The 15,400-nt window shown below is 41.3% G+C and overlaps 1 protein-coding gene across 8 annotated transcripts in view; it reads left to right on the top strand.

Moving 5' to 3' along the window:
* CHD7 (chromodomain helicase DNA binding protein 7) overlaps nucleotides 1-15,400 on the top strand; it is a 132,405-nt gene that overhangs the window by 27,553 nt on the left and 89,452 nt on the right. The gene's annotated exons all lie outside the window — the stretch shown is intronic.

Raw genomic sequence — 15,400 nt, 5'->3', positions numbered from 1 at the left:
TCCAAGCATTGAATGACCTTGTTTGCGTTATCTGGGTTAACACTGTAATCTGCTGCTCTCGTATGAGGACTTCCGTCTTATGCGTTGATCAGTTTAGTTTCTTGTCTCCTGACTTGAGGAGCCAAAAGGATTGCAGAAGGTAGTTCCAACCAGGATTAAAAGAAACAAACAAGAACAAAACCCTACCCCTGCTTTTCTTGTACCTCTGCTTAGTGGCTCTGTTTCCCTCACAGGGCTTGGTCCATTTCCCTTATCTGGGAACTGCGGGTAGGCTGCCATCCAAACTGTGCCAGGGGGTGGGCATCTTAATCACGGACAGTTGGTTGTATTTCCAAAAGTGTAGAAACTCCTGTTAGACGTATTTCCCTAATAGTTAACTAAGTTGAGGAAGGAAATACTGGTGACATCATGTATGACTTAATACGGTTATTAACTGCGCAGGTGTTGTAAAGCTGTGAGTCAGAACAGTGGTGGATAATTGTACCATATGTCAGGTTTTTCTTCAGTTTTTATTCTTTCTCATTTACCATGTTTGTTTTTTCTTTAAAATTGTATTTCCGTGGTGCTTTGGTTCTGTAATATCTCTTTCTTAAAAAAGGAGGAGGGGGGAAAAAAAGCATCCCTCAAACCTTGACTTGTTTTGATCTTAATTCATCCGCTGTTTCCTTACTCGTTTCTCCAGTATGCATATGTAGTTTTGTTTCTGTCCTCACCATTCCAGTTCTAGGCTCTCTCAAGCCAGCAGTTCTTCATCTGCTGTGCTTTTCATGAAGACAAATGCCCAGCTTGCCCTTTTCTGCTACCTCCTGCTCTTCTGAGGAGCTCTCACCCAGTGCTTGCAGGTCTGTGCTGCATGGCTCAGTGTTGCTGTCCTGATGAGAAGTCTGGGAAGCACTAAATCATCCGGCCACGTACTGCTTCCTTCAACTTTCTCCCCAGCAGATCTGTGGGCTGAGTTTGCAGTACAGTGTGATGGCTGCGCGCAGCTTTAAAGCTCAGGAGCAGGGATGGGCTTTCTGCCCCCACCCCACCCCCTCGCCCCATGTAGGCGCAGACATTTCCCTGCTCTCCAGCTGCTCTGGTTTCCCTCTGTTACAGGCCCTTCTGGTGTGACTGTTTCCTCATCTGCCGAGCTGAGTAAACTGCTGAAGGACCAGACGCTGGGCTGACCCGGGGAATCAGGGGGTTGTGGTTTTGTAGAAAATGGCTCACGTGCTTATTTTCTTTTTCTCTCAGAAACTTGGCATGCAAGACATGCACTTCTAATATCTTGAAAAACTTCATTAGGTGAATTTTAATTTATTTGTGATGAGCATGTTTACTCATCTTAGTTGTGTATGCGATGTTGTAGAACTACCCTACATGGCAGCTGCCCCTCGCCCTGGGAGGAGTGCCGTGCTTCGATCTGTGATGGGCTTGGCAATGATGTACAGCGATGCTAAATGTTAACTTACAGCAGACAGTGAGGAGAGAAATAGCTGAAGCCTTATCTTTGAAGACAAAAATTTGCAGCTAGTAAGAAGTAGCAGGGAGCCAAGGGAAGTGTTAAGAAACCTTGGAGTGGCCATTGCTGTGTTGGCCCAGGAACTGTGGAACTTTACCCTGTGAGGTGTCTTCTCTTTTGGCAGGCAGATGCCTGCTGCCCATCTTCAGACTGCTATTCTAGGCTGCTCTTGTCTTTAGCACTTCTTCCATCCTGCAGTCACTTAGATTATCCCTTTCACAGACTGCCGGGCTGTTGCTTTCTCTTGAGTGATACTAGTAAGTTACCAACAGCAGCAGAGATGGTGGCAATGCAGGCATGCAACTGAGAAGTATCCCTGCAAAGCAAAATAGGTGAACAACGAAATGCCCACTTTATATCTGAAGAATTGTAACCAATTTGACTTGCTGGTAGGCAGAAGCCCTGCAAAATTTCATTAATTACTCCTGCTGAAGCATATGATATTGTCAGGCTGAGGTCTCTTACTAGTCAAGTTGTCCCAGTGAGTGAGTAGCTTCCCTTTTCTGACTTTTGCATCTTCTTCCTTTTGGAAGTACTAATTTTTTGCTTTAAAATCTGTTTAGACACTGTCAGATTGGTTTGGATTTCAAAATTGTACGTGTAAATGAGAAACATACCTACCATCCGCTTTCGTAATTGAACAAAGCTTTTATTTCTTGAACCTGACTACTACTCAGCATGTGGGAGAAGTGTGCTCTCACAACTGGGGCTGTTTTTTGAGGACTTATGTGATCTCACTGAAGGGTTTTAGTATCAGTTCATCACTCGTGTTATGGTTGTGTTTTGATGATAGTCACTTAGGAGATGGGTGTTAGGCAACCAGTTGAAATTTTCTGTAAAGTGATTTATATTTTTTTTTAAGTGGTTCATACATTAAACTTGAAATCCCAGAGCACATTAAAAGTGCTAATGCTCGTTCTCCTGAAAGCAAGGTTTCTATGTATTTCTCAAATTAGCCCCCCTCTCTCCTCAGATCCCAGCTAATATGGTATATGTAACTTAACCACCAATTTCTAACTGGGGATCATGCATTTATTAGCTTGATGTTGGCAGAAATTGATAATGGAGAAAAAAATATTGTAATAGAGTTGCTGATAGGAGCAATTGTGTTTGCCTTTTGGGACAATAGATGTAATGCATTATCAGAGATGTAATATGCTTCTGGATGGTTTTCTATGCAAGTGCATGACTGTCAGTGCAGCTGCCACACATTTTTCTATGCAGAGTGAGAAGAGAGGCTCCATGCCCACGGGATGTGTTGCCTTTTTGAAGAACATGGAGCGAATGAAACTGTGACCAAGAAGGAGAGGACTCCATGAAACAGGAGTGGTTATATTGATGGATAACAGTTGTGCGACTCAGCATCAGCAGTTGTGTGCTCAGTTGTGAGCAGCTGTTATGTTGTTAATAGTTAAGCAGTTCAGCTGAGCAATGAGAAAGGGTGTGGAGATGTCAGGTAAGAGGCTCTGCTGTGTTTTGGAAAGAAGCTTCCCTACCCTGTCTTCTGCACTTGGAGTATTACTAGGGAAGATATGAGGTCAGGATCAAGCGGAATCCAGCTTGTGATTTCTGCAGTTTGGGAACAACAGAGTGTCTGCTGATGGGTTAAAGAGTTAGGCTATTTAGTATGCTAGTCTATCTAGCTGCAAGGCTTTCAGGTTAAGTAGCTACTGTATTGTGCAGCAGAAATGGGAAATTAATTTAAACGGGTGAATTAGCAGTTGTCTGGGTTTGAATTTGGTTGAAGCTGCAGATGCCTCGGTCAAAAAGAAGTAGGGGAGACTGGACAGTCTCCTGGCTCCAGTGAAATGTGAAGTTTGTGGTAAGCACTGAAATCTCCAGTCTAGTTCTCAAAACTGTGAAAAGATTTCAGTGTGTTCTGTAGCCACATTTCATTTGTATCGGTTATTATAAAAGGTGGTACATCTTTTGTGAAATAACAGACGGACACTGCTTTTCCAACAAAGTGTAAATGATTGGACTATATTGCTATCATAGGTTTGAAATAGAGGCGCTACATAGATTTCTATCTTGTAGATGTTCCTTGCATCACTGCCTTGTTGATGTATACTTCCTCCCTCCGTGCCTCTCAAACGAAACTGTCTTTAAACTTGTTTTAGTTGGCTCTGGCCCTGGAAAAGGCAGCTTTTAGGGTACTGTTCTGGACCTTACCTGTAAAGTAACTTTTCCTTCAGTGCAGTTAATTCATTCAGTGTTTGAGAATTTTGTCCCTGTTGTGGAGAAGACATAAGGAATGGGTGTAAGACACAAAAAATTAACTGTACGTTCTCAGGTAAAGTAGTATGTTGTGGCCATTTCAATAATCTCAGATTCCCAGATTATGAGCAAGGGCTATTTGTGGACCAGGCTGATAGCATGGAGCTGACTCTCCTGGTTTAAATGAACTAAAATCAATTACACGTTTAATGTAGACAGAAAAAGTAATTTAGTAGAGCATCTTGATGTTGTGAAAAAATTTAGTAATCCCTCCTGTATGTGATGCTGCTTACAATCTTAAGATCCTTAAAGGATAGGGGAAATTTTCCTTTTAAGCAGACAGACGTTGAAGTGGTTTTGTTGGGTTTTCTTGGCGTTTTTTTCTTTTTTTTCTTTCCACCCAATGCTTCCATTACTATTTAATAAAAATATTATAGATATATAGAAATGCCTTGTTTCATAGCATCTTCGATACCTTCTAAAGAAAATTGTTTTATATGGAGGTATCAGGAAGAGTTACTAGAGCACGTACACCATGTAGCATTTAATGTTACCAGTACTTAACTGCTGCTTCTATAAATGCAGATGACTAAAAATGTAGGTATTGAATAATCAGAAGAATAAGTCTGATGCCATTTATGGTTTTGTATAACTATAGATATTCTCTTTTTTGATAAGAGGCTGTCAATATTGTCAAGTCTGAGGCTTAGAATTTGTTCAATAAAACCTTCACTTAGCCTGCCCCTAGAAAGTTACTTTATGAGCAGCCACACGTCAAACACACAAATGCAATCTTCCTCAGAGGAAAAAAAAGACAGACAAAAAAAATCTTTATTTTAAATAAATACTTCTAGGTTTTGGTAGCAGCAGCTTTTGAGTAAGTTCAGAGTGCAGCCTGTGCTGTAACCCAAGCTTGCCATGAAAGGCATGACTGACTAGTGAGGGGTACATTTGAAAGGGAAGATGGCAGGTGGCTTACCTGGATGCTCAGAAGCTGGCTGGAACTGCCGACAACTCTGATGGAAAATCTGGTTGACAGCTGTTGCTGTTGCTACTGTCTTGCAGACATCTCTTGATTAAGCTCTTCCCAATATCTTTTGCTTAATTTTTCTCTTATGGTTTTTGAGTAATTTGCAGAGCTGTACAGAATATATTGGATGCTACGGAGATACGATGCGTGCAGTTGGCGTTAAGTCCTTCTGTTAGCATCCATTATGCTGAGAAGTGACCTGGGTTTGAGGGAAGTCTGAATGAAAGAACCTCCTTATCAGTTTTTATAAAGACCAGGTGGTAGAAGGTCAGTCTTACCAAGTTACATCTTCATGTATTTTAGAGTGGTAAGATGCTGAAGCTTCTCAAATAGATTCCCACCCCCCAAAATATCTTTTTCTCATCCAAGCTTGTCACACCAGTACACAGTGTCCAGGGGGACCTGATTCTGATGACTGGCTGTTACTGAGGTGTTTCATTGCTTGCTTTGCTTTGAAGCTGCAGTCTCAGTTGAGGACATAACCTGTACTATTCTGAAGTGATCTTTTTTCTTGCTTTTATTTCAAGACTAAGTGCAGGGATCACTGTTATCTGAAAACACAGAGGTACATGGATTTCAGGTGCTGAGCAGGGTAGGAAAGGAAGAGTCATACTCCTACGTGTTTGAGGGTTTTGGATGATGCTTTATGATCAGATACAGTAAATTCAAAGGTGCTGTAAAAACTTGGTCGGGAAAGCCCATTGTGGAGGTTTTATTAGTGGCAGCAGGCAGTTCATCATGCCTTTTCAAGTACTTCTAAGTACTTCTACTTTCATAACTAGTTTTAGGTAATTGGGGGGACAAAGAGCTAGATTTTATTGCTTTGCAAGCATCATTAATTAAAGTTACTTGAGTCTAAGCTGTAAGTCCAAATAATACTTGCTTACACAGCATAAGCATTTCATCTGCCACTAATTCCTGTGACTCCTAAATCAATTGATCTCTAGCAGAGCCTCATCCATGCTTTCTCCTTAGCTGTGCACTGTATTCTTGGGTTCAGGTGATGTAAGTCTGTGCTATAATAATGCCACTTACTGTATGCTTAAGTAAAGCAAAACATAGTATAAGAGTTCATGCTTTTAGTCTTTTGATAGCTGTTTTATTCCAAGTGAGGGTTTCTTTGCAGAGATAAAACAAATTGGAAATGTTTAGCTCTGGAACTTCATAGTTCTTTGTACCTGTTCCAGTTTCTCTCTCTACGTAGTTAGTAAGCAAAAGAATATACTTTTAGCTATTTGAGTTTGTTCACCTTTGACCAGCAGGTTTTTGACCCTTGATAGAATAAAGATTTTCCTAGCAGTGCTTCTGCATAGAACTGTAGCATAGATAATACATTAGCTGTTGTAGGTGTTGTTCTGACAACTGGACTCTGAATAGTAAGTGAAATAGCTCCAGACTTGGCTGGTTACACAAAACTGTATGGTAGCAGTCTTCACATAGTACTTAAGAGTCCTGAATTCTGTTGTTCTGGGAACTTTGCTCCTTAAGTTTTTTTGCTTGGTGTTTGGATTTTTTTATGAGCCATTTTATGGGTCAGAGTTTCACTTTTCCAGGTATTTACAAATACAATATAAAGAAATTGCTAGTCCAACGAAGTTTGCCATCTGAACTCGAAAAAATGTTATAAAAATAAAACTTCCTGTTTCTCACACTTGTAAAATAGTACTCTAGTTGTTTTTCTTACTTAAAAAAAGTAACAAGCACCCCCCACCCACAAAAAAACCCCTCTACACTAAATTTTAATCTCACAGCTTTCTAGTGAGTAGAAATATATTTTTGATTTTTTTTGAGAGGAGGGCAGTGTTGGGAATGTGTCTGGTTGGTTGGTTGGTTGGTTTGTTTATGTAAAAGGATTTGGAAACTTCTGGTCCTCTGTAGATGCTGCAGCAAGATTTGTAAGTTGAAAGGTAAATTTAAATGGAATGTGAATCATTAGGAACAGTGAAGATAGTGCTTTCTTTTGTAAAATTAAGTAGAGCTCTGCTTTTTGAGAGGAGGTGGAGCTACCTACCGTGAAATGGAACCAATTTCCAAGTTTGTTTTCAGATGAGTAAAAATTTCCTTTCACATCTTATCCATGAACACAGCACTGCTCTTGCACGTTCATCATCAGTCTCTGAAAAGCTTGCAGGGAACTGAAGGTAGGTCAAGGAGTTTCCTGTTGGGTAAAAAAGATTTTGTGGTAGATGAATGTCAGCTGCTCCTACTGCTTGCAGTAGCTTGAATGACTGTGGCTCTGGGTACTGGGTCAATAATTATCTTTGACTTGGAAACTACTTCCAGTTTCTTCGAAATCTTGATGAGAAGGGGAGTGAGATGCGTTGTTCTAAAACTTCAGATGACAATTTTTTCCCTGGAAGGCTTTGTCTGTCTGAGCGTAACTACACTGGAGTCATTTTAAGAGTGCATATAAATTAAGCAGCACACTTGAAAACACCCTGTTTAGTTCTTCACTGAGAAGAAACTGGAGACCTACTGAACTTTTTCACAAGAAAACTTGATTCTCTTTCTGTTGAATGTCCCCTGCTTTCATAGAGGAAAAGCATTCTAGCTCAGTCCTACCTAGAAAGAAAAGGCACACCGCACAGGTTGCCTGATAAGGGTTGCACTCATCTGACAGTTCCCGTTCCAATGTATAATTCTTGGCACTATTGCTGATACTGTGTACGCACCTTTTTTCCATATCTAGTGAACTTGAATACACAGCTTGTTTACTCTTTAATATCTTGGTCTTACACACTGGGAGCTGTTGAGAGCGCCAAACTTTTCTTCTATGGCATTCTCTGCTGTAAAGAACATCTTGGTATAGTCATGTATGTTGTGGTCTAAATAAGCACTGATTATCACTGTGAGCCAGGCATTATGTTAAAAACCAAAAAAATCAAGCTTCATTGGTACATGCAAGAGTCTGCTTCAATTCCACAGACTAAGAATGAACCACCTTTTTTTTGCATTCTGCTTCCTCAAAGAAACAGTAGGACGTTCAAGATGTATATCTTATTTTTGTTAAAAAAAACCCTTGTCATTTAAGTAGTCCAATAAATAGCTGTGGAAGCTCTTTTGGGTATCTGTCCTGTATCTCAGCTGTCTCCCATATTCTGTGGGCTATTATCAGACCTACTTAATGGTTCAGGCAGTTAATGAAGGTTCCTGAAATCCATTCACTCCATATACTGCATTGTGCCCCGCAGTGTACCACCTTTCTCCACACCCTCCCTCCCCGGCCCTTTTTTCTTTGTTGTGGACCTTAACTTAGGGAAATAATTTAACACTTCTTTTAAATAGTCCGTTGTGTATCATAAATAATTGGTCTGGTACTACAGGCCTTTTTTGTAACAAAGTTGAGATTTGTGGAATACAGTAGATCATGTGTGATTTCATTTAAAATACTTTATGACACATAGATGTGGTTTTTTTTTTCTAAAAAAGGTAATTTGTAATCCTTTCCCAAGGTAATGTGTAATTTTTCTTTTCTTTGCTGAAAGGTTCAAGACCATATGCTTAAGTGTATTGGGCAAAAATTATCATCAATACTGGAAGCTGAATAAGGGTTTGAGTTCAGATGTAGGATGATTCATCTTGCCACATGTGAAGAGCGTAAGGGAGAACTACCATTTTGCTCCACAGTCCTGAAGTATGTACCCTTTAGTTCTGTGAAAACTCTGGCTTTTCACTTTGAATATATAAGGTGTATTTATCTTCACAGAAATGAGTGTGGATATGTGGTTCCTGTACAAGTGCAGACTGTGATCTACCAGTATTTATGAAGAACACATGTACAGGAAAATTACTTTTAAGTACAAGTCATAAATTGAAATGATTATAGAATATACGTGGACAAATATACCATGTGTGGTATTGGTAGACTGTAATTTCATCAAGTGGTTTTTCAGACTTCATAAACTATGAATGAAACATGATTGTATTGGCCTTATAACGGGTAAAGTAAAATATAGGGTCTGGCTACTTTAAAGCGCTTATAATTCTATAGCTGGAAATAGCCTTTTGGGATACGATTAAGTTTTAAAACCTGCCTGTGATTAAAAAAATACATTTCACTGGAAATCACATGTTCGGGGGCGCTGGGAAACACTCGAGCACCCACGTCGTGGCAGCGCGGCGGGCGCAGGCCGCGGGGCTCCCTGCGCGGGGGACAGTCCCCGCGCCCCCGGGCCGGCCGCCTCCCGCCCCCGCCGCTTGCGGCCGCGCTGGGCTTTGTTTCCCGCGGGGTGCGCCGGGGCGGGGGTGCGGCCCGCCGCGCTGCCGGGCCCGCTGGCCTGAGGCGGCCCTGCGCCAGCCCGCCCGCTCGCTGCGGCGACCTCTGCCCTCCGGTATCCTGTGACACTCGGCCCGGCTTTGTGCTCAAGTTTATCCGTGATGGATACGTTTCCCTCCCAATCGCATATGCCGGGAGCCCGGCGGAGCGAACAGATAAATTATTTTCAGCTGCGGGCCTGGCAGGCCTGGGCTGGGGGAGGAGGGCGTGAGCGGGGCCTCTCTGCTCCGCAGCCAGCCGGACGGGGTGCAGCCTCCCCTTCCCCCTGGAATATGAAAAGGGATGACTCCCGGCCTCTCAGATCCTTTTAAAATGCAAAAGAATGTAGGAAATTGCCAGATCAGTTGGTTAATCAGTGACAACTGCAGTAGGTGCACAAAAAGCACGGCCCTTAACAAGAGTAATCAGTTGCGAGGGGTGTTTTTTCAGTGCCTCAGCGGGTCGCCGCTGGCCCCACCTCTTGAATCCCCGGGCCGGTTTAGTGTCGGCTTCGTAAGAGAAGGTAATTGCTGGGAGATCTCGTAGTGACTGATGGCAGCAATGTGAGTCTTCTCCCTGACACCGCCACCTCCCCCCGGCCCTGCCTGGGCGTGCTGCTGGCGGGGCCTGGGGCCGGCTGCTGGCTCCCCAGAACCACAACCCGTGTCCCCTCAGTGGGCCATACTGCTGGCGGGGCCTGGGGCTGGCTGCTGGCTCCCCAGAACCACAACCCGTGTCCCCTCAGTGGGCCATACTGCTGGCAGGGCCTGGGGCTGGCTGCTGGTCCCCCGGAACCACAACCCGTGTCCCCTCGGCGGGCAGCGCTGCTGGTGGCCAGAGCTCACTGGGGTCATGTTAGATGGGTCGCCGTTCCCGTTTTAGACAGTTATTTGCAAGGTAACACTGTTATCAAATATTTTAAAGAGTATTCCTGAAATATTTTTCCGACTGTGGTTGTTTCTCTTGCTTATCTAGGACTATTTTTAGATAAAACGCCTCCTTGCATCTGTATTTTAAACTTACATTGGGAGAGAGGGTGGTCATATGACCAAAAAAGGCCACTTAAAATTCCAGGCAGCGTAGCACTAAAACTTAAGTGTTTCTGGCTTAGGCTTGTTCCCTCTCCTCCCAGCTCATGTTTGTAATGTACTTAAATGTAAAAAAAAAATTCTCTGGTTACCTCATTAAAAACTTCTAAATACATGCTTGTAATAAATGGCTATAAACTTTCCACTTTTTCTGTTGGACTGGAAAGACATGCTGAGGCTTCTTATTTAGCATTATAGGTGCTGACTTAAAATTAGCAGTGCCCCATGTTAAGAAAAACAGTACCCAGCTGGTACGGCGAATGCAGAAGTCATTTGCAGTGGGAGCATATGATGTAACAACGAGGCTTGGTAGGTTTGCTTCAGAGACTCCTACATGATGCTGTTGTGGTCTCGTGTCAGAGCTTCTGTGAACTTGAATGACGTAGGATATTGTTTCCAAATGTGTGGCACAGGCTGAACTCTAGCTGGTCATTCCTGCATCAGCTGCTTGACAGCAACAAGCTGCCAAATATTCGAAGGCTGATGTGCCCTCAGTTGCCTCTGTAAAAGCCTGTTCTTTGCCAAAGGACATCATGCATTAAGGAAATAAAATGCAGTCTGGCTTCTGCTTGACTATTGTATGGGAAATTTAGGAGTTCATGGATTTCTTGCCCAAAAGATGTTACTAAATAGCATTCAAGGCATTTAGCTCACTGCACATAACGCAAAAACTGTGACTTTTGAGGAAAGGCACGTGACGTTTTTGCTCCCACTCCCCTTCCTCAATTCTTAGTCTAACAAGAGAGATTGACTGCCTTAAATTTGCCACTGCACGCTTCTGTAAGGATATGTTTCTGTGAAGAACTAACTGATTTTTACTAAGATAGGTGTGAAATTAAACTTTTCAGAAATGCTTATACCGTGTTTGCTGACTCTTCCCACTGAAGGCAGAATATTCCTGACGTGCAGGAGGTTATTCTTTTCATCCTTACAAGTCCTGTCTCTCCTGGGGCAGCGGGGAACAAGAGTCCTGCCATCCTTTGATCTGATACAAACTATATGGACTTAATTTTTAACACAGCTGTACTGTGTGAAGCATATACCAGGAAAGCATTCTATATGAAGGGGGGGAAAAAGCATCTTTAAGTGTTCAGATAACCAAGTTTCTTTGCAAGCTATGGTCAGAAATCACGTTGTGATTGCTTTACAGATCTGCTGTTACATTTTGGCAAATCTATATGCAGGAGGAATGTACCATGCATGAAGAGTTGTCTGTGACAGCAATGAGAACTAAGCATTAAAACACACAGGAGACTAGGCGTGCTTCCCACGGACGAGGTCAGGCACTTGCATAACTGTCCTGGCATCAGCAGTGCTGTTCGCTCAGTAGGTAAATAAGCTGAAAGGTAGAAGTCTCATCAGCGATCTTCCCCAATTTGAACGTTTTGGCATGACTTTTCCTGTGTTGTCAGGGTGTTACAAGCGTTTATGAAGTTTTTGGTGGATGTTTTCTTCCAACTTTGTTCATAAAATAAGAATGTGACTTTAATTGCTGTCATTTGTGTCATCTACTTCCATGTGGCAAATGCTTAAATTACTACCCCTAACAGCCAGCAGGAGCTTAGCAGTTTTGAAAAGCAGTTTAAATACGCAATGTTTAAATGCAGATTTAGTAGCCTAATGTTTAATCCTACATTTTGAGGCTCCTGTCTCAAAATAACCTTTGGCATGGCTTTGGTTTTTAACATGAGAGGTCTTTTTAGCCTAATTCTTCAAAATAGCATGGTATTTGCAGGGTTTATTGTATTGGTTTGTAGGTGCATAGTTCCTTTACCTGAGTAACTGTTTTGTTTGTGTTTTTGTCAAGTACTTAAGAGTTTTGTCTGAGATACCAACTAATAGCTGTAAAAATACCAACTTTGCGTGACACATCTCACTTCAAAGCTTGAAGCAGTTGATATTAGCTGCCATCTCATGTTCTGTTTATTTAGTTTACTTGCTGCATGGCCATTGAGAAATGCTGCTAAATTTCTTGTATCTAATGATTGATAGTTGATTCAAGGAACCTGTTCATTTACAAGAAGTTCTTCTGAACGGCAGAATGTGAGGATGGTGTTGTGGAGGGCATGTGCTGCCCTTGCTGCTTCCTGGTCTTGACTGCCTGGTTCTGCTGCTTTGGGAGCAAGACTAATAAAGTTCAAGTTTTAGTGTTTGCAGCCTGAGATCAGATTATGCGTATGCAGCAGCCAGTTTAGTTCCACTCATAAAAGTGGGAAGCTGCCCAAGGCTACTGAGTCCACATAGCTCTGAAATATTAAGTTGAGCAGTCGTTAACTACTACTTAATTTGAGATCTAGTTATTTAGGACTGGAATGTTGCAGACTGGAGTAAATTTAAGCTTTGTCTGTTGAGGTAACAGGGTTGTTAAACAATTGGCTGTGTCTGGGTAGTTGGGATCATACCATTGCTTTGAACAGAAATAGGTTGTCTAGGCAGTCTTAAATAATAAATTAAAAAAAACCCCGAAGATGCTGCTTTCTTTGTGTGGGGGATTTCTTTTGGGGTTGGGGGGGGGGTTTGACCAACCTTGAGGATTTATGCAGAGAAAATACATCACTTGTAGTGAAAGAAGGAAAGAAATGATTGCAACTTAAAGCTGTGACTCTCATGACTTGCTTAAATATCTGGAAGAAATCTATCCTGTTAGTGTAGAAGGTTGTGAGCTTATTAGGTAAATCCAGTATCGACTGTTTTCTTATCAAAACGTTGGTTAATTTATTTTGATCAGGCTGTAACTGCTGCTGTCTTTCGTTCTTTAACATGTACTGTTGTCCTTGTATCACATCAGAGGTGTGACTTTTATTTGGGGAAGTAGAAGGTTTGGCAAGAGCACAACTGACTGTAAAGGGCCATGGTCATTAAATTTAAGGCCAAACTTAAATCTAAACAAATACTACTACAATTTTGAGATATCTTCGCAAACACATTCTCATGCTGTGTTTCAAACCTAATAGCTTTAGGTTTAACATCTCAAACCTGGAATCGATGCACATTTAGATAAAAATTCAGAACTAAAATCATAAATAGTGGCAAACTGTGGTTTTGCTCTTAATTTAGATGACAGATTTGTTTGTGTACAGACTATCATAAACTTAGAAGTTACTTTTCTTTTAAAAGTGTATGTGCTTGGGAAGCCCGTTGAATGCTAAGACCATAGCACGTCTCCTTCATTGTAAGGGACAGTCCCTAGCCCAAACCTGCAAATGGGGATGGAGTCAGCTGGGCAGAAATAAGGTGTGTTTAATTAAACAAAACCCTTACCCTGTTTTGTTTTGGTTTTCTGGATATAGTAGAAGGTTGTAACTACTGTTAGATTATGTTGATTCTTGCCAGTGGCCAGTTCTGGCCTGAATTTTATTGGAAGCCTGTCAGCTGAAAAACAGTAAACGAAGCAGTAAGATTCAAATGTGTGCTGGATGCTTGTAACCTTGTTTCTGGAGATGCTGTCTTAGCTTGTCTATAACAGATAGCAAAGGTAATTCTTTTATGTAGACTCAAGATATTTTTATTGCAAAGTTTCATTAGTGCTTGAGAAGAGTAGAGCATGCTTGTCTTCAAAAATCGTTATTTTAGTAGGCATGACTTACATAATAAAACGAGTGAAAATTCTTACCTGTTCATAATTCTGTGGCTGTAAATAGGTTTTCTGACCGGTGGCATTCTCTACTTGGCTCAAGTTTGACATTGCCCAGATTATGTCAGTGGTTGGGAGGTAACAGTATCTGTGCAGTATGCTTTTTAGCATTTTCAAGCAAAGAGACTTTTCTGTTAGATGGAGACTCTCAGTGCACACTGATTTCCAGCTTTGCCGGTTTCTGATGGCAGTGTGCATCAACAGAGGTAGCCGTGTCTGAAATCCTCCAGCAATCTTAAATCACTGTGGGCATCTTCACCACAACAGTGTGGTCTGCTCTGGAGCAGTCTTAATACCAAAAGCTTGCTTTGGTGAAGAAGGCTCCTTCTTGCCTTGTTGGAACTTCCTTATACTGTGCTTTAATAAACTGATTGAGGTGGAAAATATTACAGATGGCTTCTGCTTAATAAAGAAAACTAAATCAAATAGATAACAGAGATATGTAGATGGCTTATAGGAATTTACCCCCAAGTGATTTAGAAATACAAGTGTTAATATCCCAGCTGAGCGCTAAAGAGATTTAAGAGTGTGGTTTTAAAGGTGACATTCAAATGCTATTTTAAGAGGAGTGATAAATGCTTGTGCTTTTCCTCTTGCCCTCTGCTTCATACTGTAGAAGGTCCTCCTGACAATGGCTACAAGAAGTGTAATAAATGTGCTGATATTTACCCCCTAAAACTTGTCTGGGACAAATCACCTTCAATTGAAATAGGCCGGCCTGGCATTTTGCATCCAAAGTGACTGAAAGCATCCCTTCTCGACAGCAGAATGCGAGATGTGAATGTACAGACTTGTAAATCTTTTCTTTGATCACTGGTTAAGGGCAAGTTGGTGTCTGCAAGTACAGTTGCTACTGAATCACAACAAAGATGCAAACCCAGTTGGTTTTATTTGCTACGTGGATGGGCTTCCTTGACTATTGTCTTAAAAGTTTATTTTGAGATACAAGACATAGCATTTAAAATTCTGATCTTAAGTAGAAAAGATAGCGTTAGACTAGTTCATAATAAGCAGATCCAAACAAAATCTTTGGAGTTGTTGTGGGGAGAGGATGTGGGATGCATTTTGGAAATACCAGTCTTCCCTGTGAAAAACGTAAATGGGGAAATTTTCTGAATCTGCACTATTACTATGTGTTGCTTTTTTCTTTTTTCCAAGTCCAAGTGTGTATGTTATTAGGTTAGCATTTTGTGAAATTCTTTTGCCATTACTAATTCTCCTGAGTGAGTTTTCAGGATTATAATTCTGGAGGGGGCAGAACTTCAGTGTGGTCTAATAAAGTGCTGTAGTTGCAGTTAGTAGCATGATTGTCTGAGGATGAGTAATGAACTCCAGTGATAGTGTTCCTGTTATCATCAGGAGAGAAATTAGGTTATGGAATGAGAAACCTACCCTATCATAGAATGAAGCTTTTGAATTTATTTTTTTTACACAAAATGAGCATATAATTTTGCTTGAATGGGAAGAATCATCATGTCTTTCAGTTTATAACTTCATTAAAATTAACATAACCTGTGTGTTTAAAAAAAAAGAAATATTTTTTTTCTTTCCTTCCTAAATGCTAAGTCTTGGAATTTGGTATGTTTTAGAGGGTCATCTCTGTGTGCGTTTGAAAAATCAGTTGTCTGTATAACTAACTTCAGTCTGTTGTAGGACTTGGTGCTTCTGCTTG

This window comes from Falco rusticolus, chromosome 3, assembly GCF_015220075.1.
Source record: "Falco rusticolus isolate bFalRus1 chromosome 3, bFalRus1.pri, whole genome shotgun sequence".
Lineage (NCBI taxonomy): Eukaryota > Metazoa > Chordata > Aves > Falconiformes > Falconidae > Falco > Falco rusticolus.
The sequence above is the reverse complement of the archived record's forward strand: the minus strand, read 5'-3'. Positions and strand labels throughout refer to the sequence as shown.